General features: G+C 42.2%; 1 long non-coding RNA gene and 1 pseudogene across 1 annotated transcript in view; one reads left to right on the top strand and one right to left on the bottom strand.

Annotated features, from left to right (window-relative positions):
• Nucleotides 1–953: 953 nt before the first annotated feature.
• Nucleotides 954–1024, top strand: LOC124077159 (U6 spliceosomal RNA; annotated as a pseudogene).
• Nucleotides 1025–10520: 9496 nt separating this feature from the next.
• LOC124077155 (uncharacterized) overlaps nt 10521–13990 on the bottom strand; it is a 41237-nt gene continuing 37767 nt past the window's right edge. The window contains exon 5 of the long non-coding RNA XR_006846554.2: nt 10521–13662. This is a non-coding gene — a long non-coding RNA (uncharacterized LOC124077155). The remainder of the gene's footprint in view (nt 13663–13990) is intronic.

Here is a 13990-nt window from a genome sequence, read left to right as displayed (position 1 = left end):
GGCTTCACATAACTATTTTTTTTTAACTTTTTTTTATTGTTGGTTGTTCAAAACATTACAAAGCTCTTGACATATCATATTTCATACATTTGATTCAAGTGGGTTATGAACTCCCATTTTTACCACGTGTACAGATTGCAGAATCACATCGGTTACACATCCACATTTTTACATACTGCCATAGTAGTGTCTGTTGTATTCTGCTGCCTTTCCTATCCTCTACTATCCCCCCTCCCCTCCCCTCCCATCTTCTCTCCCTACCCCATCTACTGTAATTCATTTCTCTCTCGTTTTTTTCCCCTTTCCCCTCACTTCCTCTTATATGTAATTTTGTATGACAATGAGGGTCTCCTTCCATTACCATGAAATTTCCCTTCTCTCTCCCTTTCCCTCCCCCCTCTCGTCCCTATTTAATGGTGAACTTCTTCTCATGCTCTTCCTCCCTGCTCTTTTAAGGTCTTTAGAGAATAGTCCGAGAAGGGCAATAGCTGGGTCAAATGGTGGTTCCATTCCCAGCTTTCCCAGGAATCTCCAAACTGCTTTCCAAAGTGGCCGCACCAATTTGCAGTCCCACCAGCAATATACAAGTGTACCCTTTTCCCCACATCCTCGCCAGCACTTGTTGTTGTTTGACTTCATAATGGCTGCCATTCACATAACTATCTTAAGGATGCTCAGATATGCAGAAAGCTGAGGGAACAATGTGTAAACATAGCGGAGATATCAACAAAGAGACACACAGCCTGAAAGAAACCGAAAAAAGAACCCACAGCACAAAACACAACGACTGGAGAGAGAGACTCACTCGAGAAATTGAAGTAGAATCGAAGGCGGACGGAGCTGGGGTTGTGGCTCAATGGTAGAACGCTCGCCTAGCACATGCGGGGCCCTGGGTTCGATCCTCAGCACCACATAAAAATAAATAAAAGGATTGTGTCCAGCTACAACTTTTTGTGCTCGCTTTGGCAGCACATGTACTAAAATCGGAACGATACAGAGAAGATTAGCATGGTCCCTGCGCAAGAAGTGAAGGCAGACTTGAGCTCCCAGAAGAAAGAACCAGCAAGCTCACAGACTCGGTGTGGAAACCACTGAATCTGCAACAGAAAGAACACAGATTGAGGAAAAGTGATGGGCACCCCAAGGACCTGAGGGAGGCCATCAGGCAGACCAAGGTGCCCCGTGGGAGTCCCAGGAGAAGAGAGGAAGGGAGCGGGGATATGCGAAAAAATAAGGGCTGAAAACTTTCCAGACTTGGTGACAAACACCCCCCAAAGCTCAATGGTCTCCACGGAAGATGAACTCAGAGAACCCACAGGAGAAAAATTATAATCAAAATCTACCTCATAACATAAACTGCTAAAAGGAAAACAGAGCATCTTGAGCCCAGCAGAGGAAAGGGACCCTCCACCTACCAGGGGCCCTTGGTGGGACTATCCAAGTGTCTCTCACCAGAGCTGAAGAGGCCAGAAGGTCAATAGTGTTCGAAGAAGCTCGTGTCAACCAAGAATCGCCCTCCAGGGAAACTGTCCTTCAAAACCACGGGCCGAGTTAAGGTCCACCCAGGTAGACAGAGGCTGAGGGAGTAGAGTCCACTAGACCTACCTGACCAGGTGTGTCCATGGAGCTGCAGGTACAAATGAAGGGCCCAGCCAGCCGCGCAGAGCCGTGTGCAGGCACAGAGATCTCAGAAAGGCCAACGCATGGGCGACTGTGAAAACCAGCATCATCAGAACACTGCTCACCTGCACTTGATGTTTTTGCATGGTGTAAAAGCCTTATGTAGGTGTTCTAAGCTTACAGTGGGGTTTCAGCCTCAGACTCCCATCACACCTTAAGTCTGCTGTTCCGACACACCTCACAGACCAACTCCAAACCTCAGCAGGCCGAGCCCACCCTGCTCAGAACATCTCCATTAGACCTCAGGCAAAATCACCTATCACAGAGCCTATTTTATGATAAAGTCAATATGAAATATTTTGAATCAAAATTCAAATTTTGAAACACCATTTCTACTGGATGCATATCGTTTTCAGACCCACACAAAGTTAAGAATTCACAAGTTGAAGTCTTGTAAGTTGGGGGCCATCTGAATATTTTTTTTAAAAAATTAGCTAAAAACTAGTATCATTGTAACAATAGTTTGTGACAATGTATTTGTTTCCTATTCAATTTAAGCAACCAATGCATTTGAAAGAATTACTAGTTTCTGTTTGGGGACGTACATGTAGGAAGACATAATATTGTGACATCAGTAAACCGAAAAGGGTTGAAACGGAGGTGTCAAGGAGCATAACTTTTTAATTTATTTTTTGAAGTTAAGCTGGTAGCAATTCAAATTAGTGTAGTATAACTTTCAAGTGTTGACGAGAACTCATAATCACAGTAAAAACATACAACCAGCAAGATATTTTATGCCATCTTGTATCCAATAAGGAATTACCAGGCCTTAAACAACACAGCCATTATGGAGAACAGCATGCAGGATCCTTTGAAAATTAATAGGCCAGGTGCCGTGGTGCAGGCATGGAATCTCAGCGTCTCGGGAGGCTGAGACAGGAGGATCGCAAGTTCAAAGCCAATCTCAGCAACAGCAAGGCACTAAGCAATATATACCACGTTTTCTTTATCCATTTTTTGACAGACAGGCATCTGGACTGGTTCCATAACTCAGTTATTGTGAATTATGTTTTTATAAACATGGGTACCATGTATCACTATGCTAATTTTAATTCCTTTAGATAAATACTGAGGTATGGCCTACCTGGGTCGTATGGTGGTTCCATTCTTAATCCTTTGAGGAACCGTCATTCTGATTTCCAGGGTGGTTTTACTCATACAATCTCACCAACAGAGTACATGCTCCTTTTCCCCCATATCCTCTCCAGCATTTATTATTTTTAATTCCTGATGGCTACCATTCTAACTGGAGTAAGATAAAATATCAGTGAAGTTTTAATTTGTATTTCCTCAATGGCTAGAGCTGTTTAGCATTCTTCATATATGGGTTGACTGTATTTCTTCTTTTGAGAAGTGTTTGTTTAGTTTATTTGACCATTTATTGATTGGGTTATTGGGTTATTTGTTGCTTTTTGGGTTCCTTATATACCCTGGATATTAACTGTCTATCAGAGGAGTAGACTTTCTCCTATTCTGTAGGCCCTCTCCTTACACTCTTGTTTCCTCACTGTGCAGAAGCTTTTCAATTTGATGCCGTCCCGTTTATTGATTCTTGGTTCTATTTCCTGAGCTTTAGGAGTCCTACTGAGGAAGGTGTTGCCTGAACCTATATGTTGGAGTGTTGGCACATGTTTTCTTCAAGCAGATGCAAAGTTCTGGTCTATTCCTAGTTCTTTGATCCATTGAGAGTTGGCTTTTGTGCAGGGTGAGAGCTAGGGATTTAGTTCCATTCTTCTACATGTTGGGTTTTACCAGATGACAACAAGATTCTTTTGGAAAACAACGCAAAGAGCAACATGTTACGGTACCCAAAGGAAAAAGAAGAGCCAATTCACCTAGAAGTTTATACCCAACAAGCACACTTTTCAAAAATAAAAGCCAAGTAAACTTTTCAGAAGCAATTCATCACCAGCCGAATCACAGCACAAAAAAACATTTAAGGACGATGCTCCCCTCACACAGAGGGGAAAGGAGAGTAGATTTGATCAGCACAAAGCAATGAAGGGCAGCAGAGAAGGCAGCACAGGGATGAAATGAAAGCTGACTTTGAATCATAATTTGTTCTTTAAAAGCATATGAAAAAGTTGGCATGTTACTTAGATATGAGTAAAAAATACAATAGTAGCATACAGACTGTGAGGGGAGACGTGGATGCATACCATTGCAAGGTGCTTGCACCACATGTGAAGTGGCATAATATCACCTGACATTGTGTGTGGATCTTGCACGTGTTGTGATTTTAAGTATACTGTAAGTGAAATCAGATCACTTGACTATGATAAGTTAAAAATGTATACTTTAAACCCTAAAGCAACCACTAAAATTTCAAAGTTAATAAGCAACAAAGAAGATGAAATTGAATCAAAAAAATTCAATTATTTCAAAAAATGCAGAAAAAGAAGGGAAAGGATACAAAGAAGATGTGATAATAATAGAAAACAAATATCAAAATGTTAGATTTAAAGCTAACCATATGATTACATTAAATATAAATGTTCTAAACACCCTCAATTAAAAGGCAGAGATTTTTAGCTTAGATTTTAAAAACTTGACTATATCTGGCCTATATAGAAAATGCATTTTATATATAAAGACAAAAATAAATTTTGGAATTTTTTATTATGCCTCATCAAATGAAAGGTGGGTTACTATAAGAATATCAGACAAAGTGTATTTCAAAGCAAAGAATATTACCAGGGATAAAGAAGAAGATATTTTTGTCTTGGTGAAGCAGTCATCATCAAGAAGTAAAAACTCTAAATGTTTATTCACTTAATAACAGAATTTCAAAACACATGATACAAAATCAAACCCATCACTATATTCAGAAATTTCAATATCCTTGTCTCAAAAACTGATAAAATAAGTAGAGAAAAATCAGGAAGGATACAGAAGACGTGAACAACACTATTAACTGACTTGACCCAATTGGCATTGGTACAGCACTCCACCCAACAACAGCAGAAGACACATTCTTTTCAAGTACGCAAGAATCATTTACCAACATAGACCACATATTGGGCCATAAAACAAGTTTCAATAAACTTAAAAGGATTCTAGTTCTACAAAACAAGTTCTCCAACCACAGTGAAATCAAATTATAAATTAATAACAGAAAGATCTCTAAAATCCACAAATATTTGAAACTAAATAATATACTTCTAAATAATTGAGGGGTCAAGGAAAAGAATCAAAAGGGAAGTTACAAGTATTTCAAACTAATGAAAGTGAAAACACAACATATCAAGCTTCGTGAGCTACCACTAAATCAGCACTTATAGGGAAATTACAGCACTAAATGTGCAGAGTAGAAAAGAAATAGTGACCTCAGCTCTACCTTATGAAACAGAAAATAAAAGAACAAATTAAACCCAAAAGAGGCAGAGGAAAGGAAATAGTAAAAAATCCCAACAGAAATTGATGAAATATAAAACAGAAAAACAACAGGAAGATCAATGAAACCAAAAATCTGGCTCTCTGAAAAGATCAAGAACATTTAAAAGCTTCTAGTCCAACTGGTCGGGAAACAGGAAGAAAAATCCATAAGTAATACCAGGAGCAAGAGAAATGACCTCAGTGCAGAATATACCACTAATGCTACTAAAGAAAAAGAAGTTTCAGCGAAAGATCATCCCCGAAGCACAGCTCCAAGCCAGATGGCTTCACTGAGAACAGGACTCAACATTTATGGAAGAAATAATATCCACCGAACACAGACACCTCTAGAAAATGAAGAGAAGAGAAGCCTTTGAACTCATCCTATGAGGCCACAGTACCTGATGCCAAACCAGCCTAGGAAATTACAAGACCAATATCTCTCAAGAGCACAGGTACAAAAACCCTAAACAAGATTTTGACATATGGAATCTAACAATGTATAGAAAGGATAATGTCCCCTGATGAGATGGAGCTTAATACTAGGAATACAGGTTGCTTTAACATTCAAAAATCAAGGTCAAGGTGAAAACTAAAAAGAAAATCCATCAGCTCCTCTCCATAGAGGCAGAACAAGCATCTGACACAGCATTTATTTCTGATTTTTCAACAAGAAACCTCTTAGCAAACCAGGAAGAGAAGGAAATTTCTCAACCTCATTAAGGATGTCTACAAAAGCCCCCTAGGGCACACTTAATTGAGAAAGGCTGGATGTGTCCTCCTTAGGATCAGGATATCAGCATGACTTTTTGGATTTTTGCTGGGTTTGGGGGCGGTTTGCTTGTTTGTTTTTGATGCTGGGGATTAAACCCTGACACATCCCTGGAAAGTGCCCTCCCACCAACCTCACCTCCAGCAAGGTCACTCTCCACACTTCTTCTCAGTCATGCACGTGAAGTTCTAGCAAGTACGAGAAGGTAAGGAAAACAAATAAACAAGACGCCGAGACTGCAAAGGAGGGAATAAGTCTTTCTTCTTTTCACAGACAACACATTTTTAATAAAACATTCAGAGGAATCCATAAGAGTTTTACTAGAATAAGTGAGTTTCCCAAGGTTACAGGACACAGATCAATATACAAAAATCTATTGCGTTTATTGGCTAGTAATAAAAAACTTGACATAGCAACTTGAGAACCAATACCATTTATAAAAGCACCAAAATAGTAACTATTTAGGGTTAAAACTGATAAAAGATGTGCATGACCTAGACACTGGACATTAGAAAATGTTACTGAAAGAAATTAAGGAAGAATTAAACCGGAAGACAGTGAATGAGAGGGCTTAATATGTAGTGGTGCACGACTGTAATCCCAGCAGCTCAGGAGGCTGAGGGAGGAGGATCACACGTTCAAAGCTAGCCTCAGCAACTTAGGGAGGCCTTAAGCAACTCAGTGAGACCCTGTCTCAAAATAAAAAATAAAAAGGGCTGAGGATGTGGCTCAGTGGTCGAGTGCCCCTGGGTTTAATCCCTGGTACCCCAAAAAAGCCAAAAGGTGTCAAGTTTCCCAAAATTGCAACATTGATCTAAGGAATTAACACAATCTCAATCAAAATACCAGCAGAGCTGGTTTTTGTTTTGTTTTGTTTTGAAATTGACAAGCTGATGCTCCAACTCCTCTAGATAATATAAAATTCCACTCATCTAGTATAGCTGAAGCCACTTTGAAAGGAATAAAGTTGTGGGACTAAAAAATCTTCTGACTTCAAGACTTACTCTAGAGCTTTAAGGATCAGGACAGCGTGGCACTGGTGGAAAGAGAAAAACAAAGATCAGTGGGACATAATAAGGAGGTCTAGAAATAGACCTGCTTACACAGGAGCAAGTGATATTTTTATGAAGATGCAAAGTAATTCAGTGGAGAAAGAACGGTCTTCTTAACGATGGTGTGGAACAACTGGCTATCCTTATGCAACGATAATTATAAAGGAGGAGAAGAAAGAAGAACAGGAGGAGGAGGACGACGACAATGACGATGACAATTTTGGTACACAGTTCACATGGCTTAACACTCAAAATGTGCTACAGACCTAAGGGTAATACAAAATCTGCAGAACTTCTAGAGGAAAGCATAAAGAAAGATCTCTGTGGCTTAGGACCAGGCAAAGATTTCTTAGCCCAAATCATCTGACATCAAAAGATAGAAAAGCAAGCTCATAAAGTAGGCTTCATCACAATTAAAAACTTTTGTTCTTCAAATCACGATGAAAAAAACCAGTCGAACGACAGGAGATGGTATTTTGAAAATCATAATGTGATAAAGGACTTCTATCCAGAATAAAGAGGAACCTCCAACTCCATACTAAGAAAAACTGAACCGCCCAATGAAAACCCAGGCCAAAAACAAAATAAAATAAAATGAACAGATACTTCCACCAAAAAGAGATGCGGAGATGTTTATCATCCTTTGCCTTCAGGGAGATACAAGTGAAAACCACTGCGGGGGTCCACTATCCTGCCCCCCTGTTAAGACGGGGAAAATTAAAGATGCCTCAAGGAGTCAGTATCAAGGGCTGCAAGAGTCTGCAAGGTCTGGAGCAACCAGAGGCCTCGTATACTGCTGGTGGGAATGTGGAATGGTGCAGCTGGTTTGGAAAACAGTTGGCAATTTCTTAAAAAGTTAAACACAGATGTACCATATGTTCCAACCACCGCACTCCCAGGTATTTACTCAAGAGAAATAAAAGCCCATGCCCGTGCCAAGGCTGGTACAGGAAAAAAAAAAAAAAACTGTACACAGCAGTCTTATTGCACTGTCCCCAAACTGGAAACAACCTAAATGTCTATCGACAAGTAAATTGTGGTATGTCTACCTCGCAGAACACACACCTCAGTTAAAAAAAAGAAATCGATGACTGATATCTGGTGTGTGATTTTAGCATGTGCACTTTATTATATGTGAATTATGTCTCAATAAAATCATTTTAAAGGGCAGATTGTTGATTTGATTTTTTTAAGTAATATCCAACTCTATGCTGTAATCAGGCAGTTCATTCTAAACATGAGCCCACAAAGACAGAAAATAAATTCACTTTTAGACACAAGAATTGAGAGAATTTACTAACCACAGGGTAATTCCACAAAGGAGAATTTTTGAAGTGTTGTGTAGAAATGGAAAACAAGAGAATGGTAAACATGAGCTAAATCTTCACAGAGATTTTGCTTTTAAAAAACACAAAAAAATACCTAGTCTGGGAAGGGCTATTTTATTTACCCGAGTAAAAATAACATGTTTTAGGAAGAACTGATTGGAATTACAGCATTTGGAGATGATCTGATTGTTCAGTAGGAAGGCAGAGATTCTCGCTAACTTTCTGTCTTGTTTAGTTCAATATACATGTTAGACTTTCTGGGGCATTTTTGAAAAATTAAAAACAAATTTCTAAGTAACTTATTGAGCTCCTTAGGGAGCTCTAATATATTAAAACATTTAAATGTTTAGAATTGAATGGTAATAACATCTCTTCATACCAAAACTCACACAATGCAGCTACCACTGAACTTTTAGGGGAAAGCTTAGCTCTGCATGTTCACACAGAAAAAGAAGAAAAGCTCAATTTTAGTAACCTAAGCATTTAACAGCACGAACCCAAAGAAATTGTTTAAAGTTTCTTGTAAGAGGAGAACTTATTGAAAAGTAAAACATACAATAAACAGGATCAGCAAGGTCGAAATTTTCTCTTAAAAAAAAAAAAACTAATAAAGTAGAGGACTCTCTAGTCAGACTAATAAAAAAGAGAACGAGAGAGAGAGAGAGAGAGAGAGAGAAGCACACACACATAAAAAATAACAAAATTAAGAAGGAAAAGAGAAATAAAAAAGTTGCTATAGATATTAAACAGACAATATGAAAAAATTACGACAAATTTTGCAATTTATAAGAAAACTTAGACAAACCCCAAATTTCAATAACTTCACTTTGGAAAATCAAGACTGTGTTCCTGGACGGAGGGGAGGGTGTGGAGGAGGACTCTGCTCCAGGAGGTCTCTGGGGGACTCAGCATGCTGCCCAGGTGACCCCAGGGATCCACCTCCATGCAGCCAGTAGAAGAGAACTATGATGGACCCGCCCAGGAGGGCTAACGTCACTGTGCCCAGGTCCCACTGACCAGAACTCAGGTGCACCGCCATGCTCATGGCAGAGGAGGCTGGGACCTGTGCCTCAGTCAAAGCACATCACGGAGATGCCTGTAAAACACACGTCCACGGACACCTCACAGGTCCCAGGACTGGACCTCTTGGCGCCTCCCCCATCAAACGCCCTCCTCTCCTCAGTGGCCAATCTCCCAGCTCCCTGATGAGCTCTTCTGGTTTTCTATGTAGTTTTTTTTTTTTTTAACCTATGTACTCATTTCTGGGCTTTTCATTTTTAAAAAATTAAGGTGCTTTATGTTTAAAAAACACTCTTCATTGGAGCCTTGGGAGTCCTTCCATTTGGAAGCAAACTAACAGGGGATCATGGCAGTCACTGCCACTGAAGGGGCCCTGGTGAGCTGGGCTTCTGGAAGTCTTCGGCAGGGAGCAGCTGCCTCCATCCTCACCCCCTGAGGGAGGTGCTTCCCTCTCCAGGTTTTTCCAAAGGAGAAACTTGAACTTGGGAATGCACGTGGCTATAATGGCAGGACTGGGAATTGGGTCCCAGAACTCAGTCCAAACGTTTTTGTTTGTGTGTTTTTGTGCTGGGGATCAAACCCAGGCCCCATGCATGCTAGGCAAGCAGTCTACCCTGGTCCTCCAACCCCAGCCCTCGGGCCAGGTTTTTAATCCGAAGATTTCCCTGGATACTATAGGCCTACTGCTGCCCAGCGTCAGTGCACAGGGCTCGTGGTGGGTTCTACCCTCACTCTAGAAAGGGACCCATGGAGTAGACCTAGCCCACTCTACAACCTTGGCCATGGTCACTGGTTCAGGGGTGATCACGGGACCCAGCCAGATTCGACGAGCTACAACAGTAACACCTTGGCAGGAACTTGAAGGCATGAGTGCTGGAACTCGTGGTGCCCTTGCCACAAGGGTAGGTTCATCCTCAAGGTAGAACCAGAGAGCTGGATCAGAGAGCTAAGAAACCAAGAACAAGAAACTGAGACCCGATGATCTTCTGGGATGCCCTGGATTTAACCATGAAGCCCCAACTTCTTTAGTTTACATAAGCCAATAATTTCTTTTTTTTTTTTAGTGGAAGCCCATTTGAGTCAGAGCTTCTGATCCTTGAATAAAAATACTCCAAACTTTTACACAGATTAAACACTGTCCACAAACGCATGAGAAAATTCGTTGCAGATCCTTCCATCCTTAGATCTTCCAATTAGAGATCAGAAATGCACCTTCCCTAGCCATGGAGTAAGAGCCTTCTTCCTACTTCCTCTCCCTGCAGAAGAGGTAAGGGAGAAGCGCCCCCCTCTGAGTGTGGACCACTGCGCATCTGATCCCAGGAGACTGGGGTGGGAGGGGGGATCCTCAGTCAAAGTGATAACAAAACTAAGATCATTCTGAACTAAGATTACAAACAATCAAATGTAGATGTAGCAGAATCCCAACTATAAAGTGAAACACTTCTGTTCTTTCACTTAAAATTGTTTGAATGATCTCTTCCAGCTACCCAAATCAGAATACAGAAACCTCACCCTTCTTCCTTTGAATCTGCACCTGGTTTTCTCCCCTGCAGTTAGGAAGGATGACATTCCCACTTCCGGTTGCTGGTGGCCCAGGTCTCTGCCACTGGTCCCACCCTGCCGTCCTTCCTACCCAGGTCCTCCAGCCATTCGTGCCCAGGGACTCCCAGGGGCTCCCTGTGCCAGGCCCCTGGCCAGCTCCTGGGGTGAGCCTCAGCCAGGGTCCAGCCCCAGGGAGAGGCCCCTCAGCAGTGACAGAATCCAGGTCCCAGGACCAGCAGAGCAGACAGCAGAGGGTGAGGGAAGTAATGAGAAGTCTGTTGTTCTCAGTTTCATTAAAATTAACTGAAATTTAATTCAAATACCATAAAATTCACCCTTTTAAGTGTATAATTCAATGTTGGGTTTTTTTGTTTGTTCGTTTTTTTACTATATTCACAAGATTGCACAACCGCCACCACCACACAACCCCAGGACATTTTCACCACTCCCGAAGCAGCCCCGCACTTACCAGCAGGTCAGTGGAAATGGAGAAAATGCCGCACCAGGCTCCCGGTGTTGGGGTTCCCCCTTTCCCTAGAGGGGAGAGCAATGTTCTTCCTTCCCTCACATCAGAGAGGCCTCGATGGAGACAGCGCAAACCACCAATTGCAAGCACACAAGGCCCAAATGGTCAGAAAGCACCAAGAAAACTACACATGGATGACAAAATCCAGCTGGGAGTCCCTGGAGAGTGCTTCCCTCCTTTGACAAGCAAGGGCTTCAACCTGGCATGCATTCTTTGTTCCTCTGTGAAGAAGGGCATTGCCCAGGGTCAGAACTTTAAGGAGGTGCCACTCACCCAGCCAGGGCAAGGTACGGGGCAGGTTGGCTGACTTTCGCTCCAGATCCTAGAAACCCTGACCTTGGACCACTCAAGGCTCGGACTTCCTGTCCATCTTCTATAGCTTGGGCTTCCTGTCTGCCTGCTGTATGAGTTCCCCAAAAGTTCATTTGTCAGGAACTTAATCCCCAAATTCACACGTTAATGGTGTATGGAGGTGAGCCCTGAGGAGGTCATATGGATTAGATGAGTTCATAAGGGTGGGATGTTAGTGGCCTTTAAGATCAGAAGACCTGAGCTAGCATACCTACTCTGTCTCCTACACACTGCGCTCTGCCATGTGGGAATGTGGACTGAAGTCCCCACCAGATGCCGAGCAGATGTCTGATCCATGCTCTTGGATTTCCAGCCTCCAGAACTGTGAGCCAAATAAACTTCCATACTTTATAAATTACCTGGCCTCAGGTATTTCCTTGTAACAACCGAGAGCAAACTAAGACACCATCTATCACTTGAGGATTAGAATGGGTTTTAATTTTAGTTGAAAAATGAAGGCAAACCCCAGGTTTATGAACTCAATCATAATGATTACTCCAGGGAAATTGAATTGCATCACTTGTGCTCCATAATATAAAACCTAAGTGTAATGATGGGTAGGTAGATTCTTGGATGCAAAGAAGTGATTGCATGGAGCAATGTCATTAGCAGAGAAAGAGTCTATAGCTTCGCAGCAAAATCTGCCTTCATTACAGTGACTCAGCTTTACAAATTCAATTGAAGTTTTTCTTTTTTCCCTGTACAGCTAATTTTCCTTTTCTTTGACCACATTCCTTCATTCCACCAACATTCACTGAGTGCCTCCTCTGATGGCTGGGCCATGGGCAACCCTTTTTGTTCTTGGAGAGGTCAGTTTATAGGAGCAGAGAGAGTTAGAAACAGATCTTCACGGTCCAGTTCTGTGACAGACTCCTGGAAAAGAGTGGATGACACAAAGCACCCACTTTGAAATTCCCACAGCACTATTGATGGCAATAGAAACCTCAAAAGCATCTAAATGCCCTAAAATAAGGAAAATGGCTGGGGTCATATCATGTAAAGGGGTAATGTTGATTAATACAATTGTATAGAAAAGGACATTCTGTCTGTAAAGAAGGAAAAGATTTCATTACCCCCTCAAGTGCACGTGTGTGCGTGCACACACACACACACACACACACACATGATCTTTTTACAAGCGTGATTACAAGTGATTCTAAGTAGAAGTCTAAGACTGACAGCCAAGGGATCAGCTCAGGCAGACATATTATATTTTTCCCATAATGTTATATTTTGCCCTTAGAGTATTTTAAATTTGGTTTTCTCTTCATTTTTTCCCCCTCAGTACTGGAATTGAACCTTGAGCTACATCCCTATTTTTTGTTTTGTTTTGTTTTGTTTTTGTTTTGGGAGACAGGGTCTCACTAAGCTTCCCAGGATGGCCTCAAACTTGCAATCCTCCTGCCTCAGCTTTCCAACTATCTGGCTCACAGACACACACCACTGTGCTTGGCTTATCCACGTTTTTAAATGAAAGATTTCAGACTTTTCAGAAAACAAAATGATTTTCTGGCTTTTTTTGAAGCATGAGAAGAAGGGACCCCAGTGATGCATGGCAGGCTCCCCCTTGGGGTGGGTCATGTGCTAGCCAGTGCCACCGTCCTCACCCATTGGCATCCTGTGGCAAAGGCTGTGGTCACCACTGCTTGTCCAGCAACTGACAGACTCAGCTTTCTGAGCACTTCATGTATTTGAAACTGAGCTCCTTAGAGAAGACAGAATTGTCCCTGAGAATGGACATCTAATGAAGGGACATTCTGTGTGGGAGGTTGGGGACGGGGGAGGGGGGAAGAGAGAGATCCAGCTGTCAGCCTCTGAAAGAATGATCAGAAAAAGAACCATGTCCAGAAACCCTGGGGGGCAAGCCGTGGTGAGAGGGTGACACCCCACCAGCCTGGATGGTGCTCAGCACACAGCAGGTCAAAGCCACCCTGTGTCTTGGAGGCTGCCGCAGCGTTATTTCTGGGTAGATTGGACGCGGTGAGGATGGCTTGTGGCAGGAAAGGAGGATGGGCCCTGGAAGAGACCAACATCTGTGGGTTAGGAAGACAACTTTCTAAAATCCTGGTGATTTTAGAATCTACAAGGACAGAGTCTGAGAAGAAGTTCCTGCCAAAGAGACCAGGAAGGTCATCATGGGGGATTTGCCACCTGGACAGCGGGATTTTCCTTCCCTTCTCACATAATAATCCCCGTCGGCCACTCATACTGGGCATGCCACCACCGTGGCCCATTATGGAGGGAGCATGGGACCCTGATACCAAAAACTGTGAGGTTTGAGCACCTCAGATGGGAGGTCACAGCCCAGAGATCCAGAATGGGGCAACACAGTATATGCTGGGTC

Source organism: Marmota monax, unplaced genomic scaffold, assembly GCF_021218885.2.
Source record: "Marmota monax isolate L192 unplaced genomic scaffold, Marmota_monax_Labrador192_F-V1.1 WCK01_AAM20220418_F8-fsc00084, whole genome shotgun sequence".
In the NCBI taxonomy this organism is placed as follows: domain Eukaryota; kingdom Metazoa; phylum Chordata; class Mammalia; order Rodentia; family Sciuridae; genus Marmota; species Marmota monax.
The sequence above is the reverse complement of the archived record's forward strand: the minus strand, read 5'-3'. Positions and strand labels throughout refer to the sequence as shown.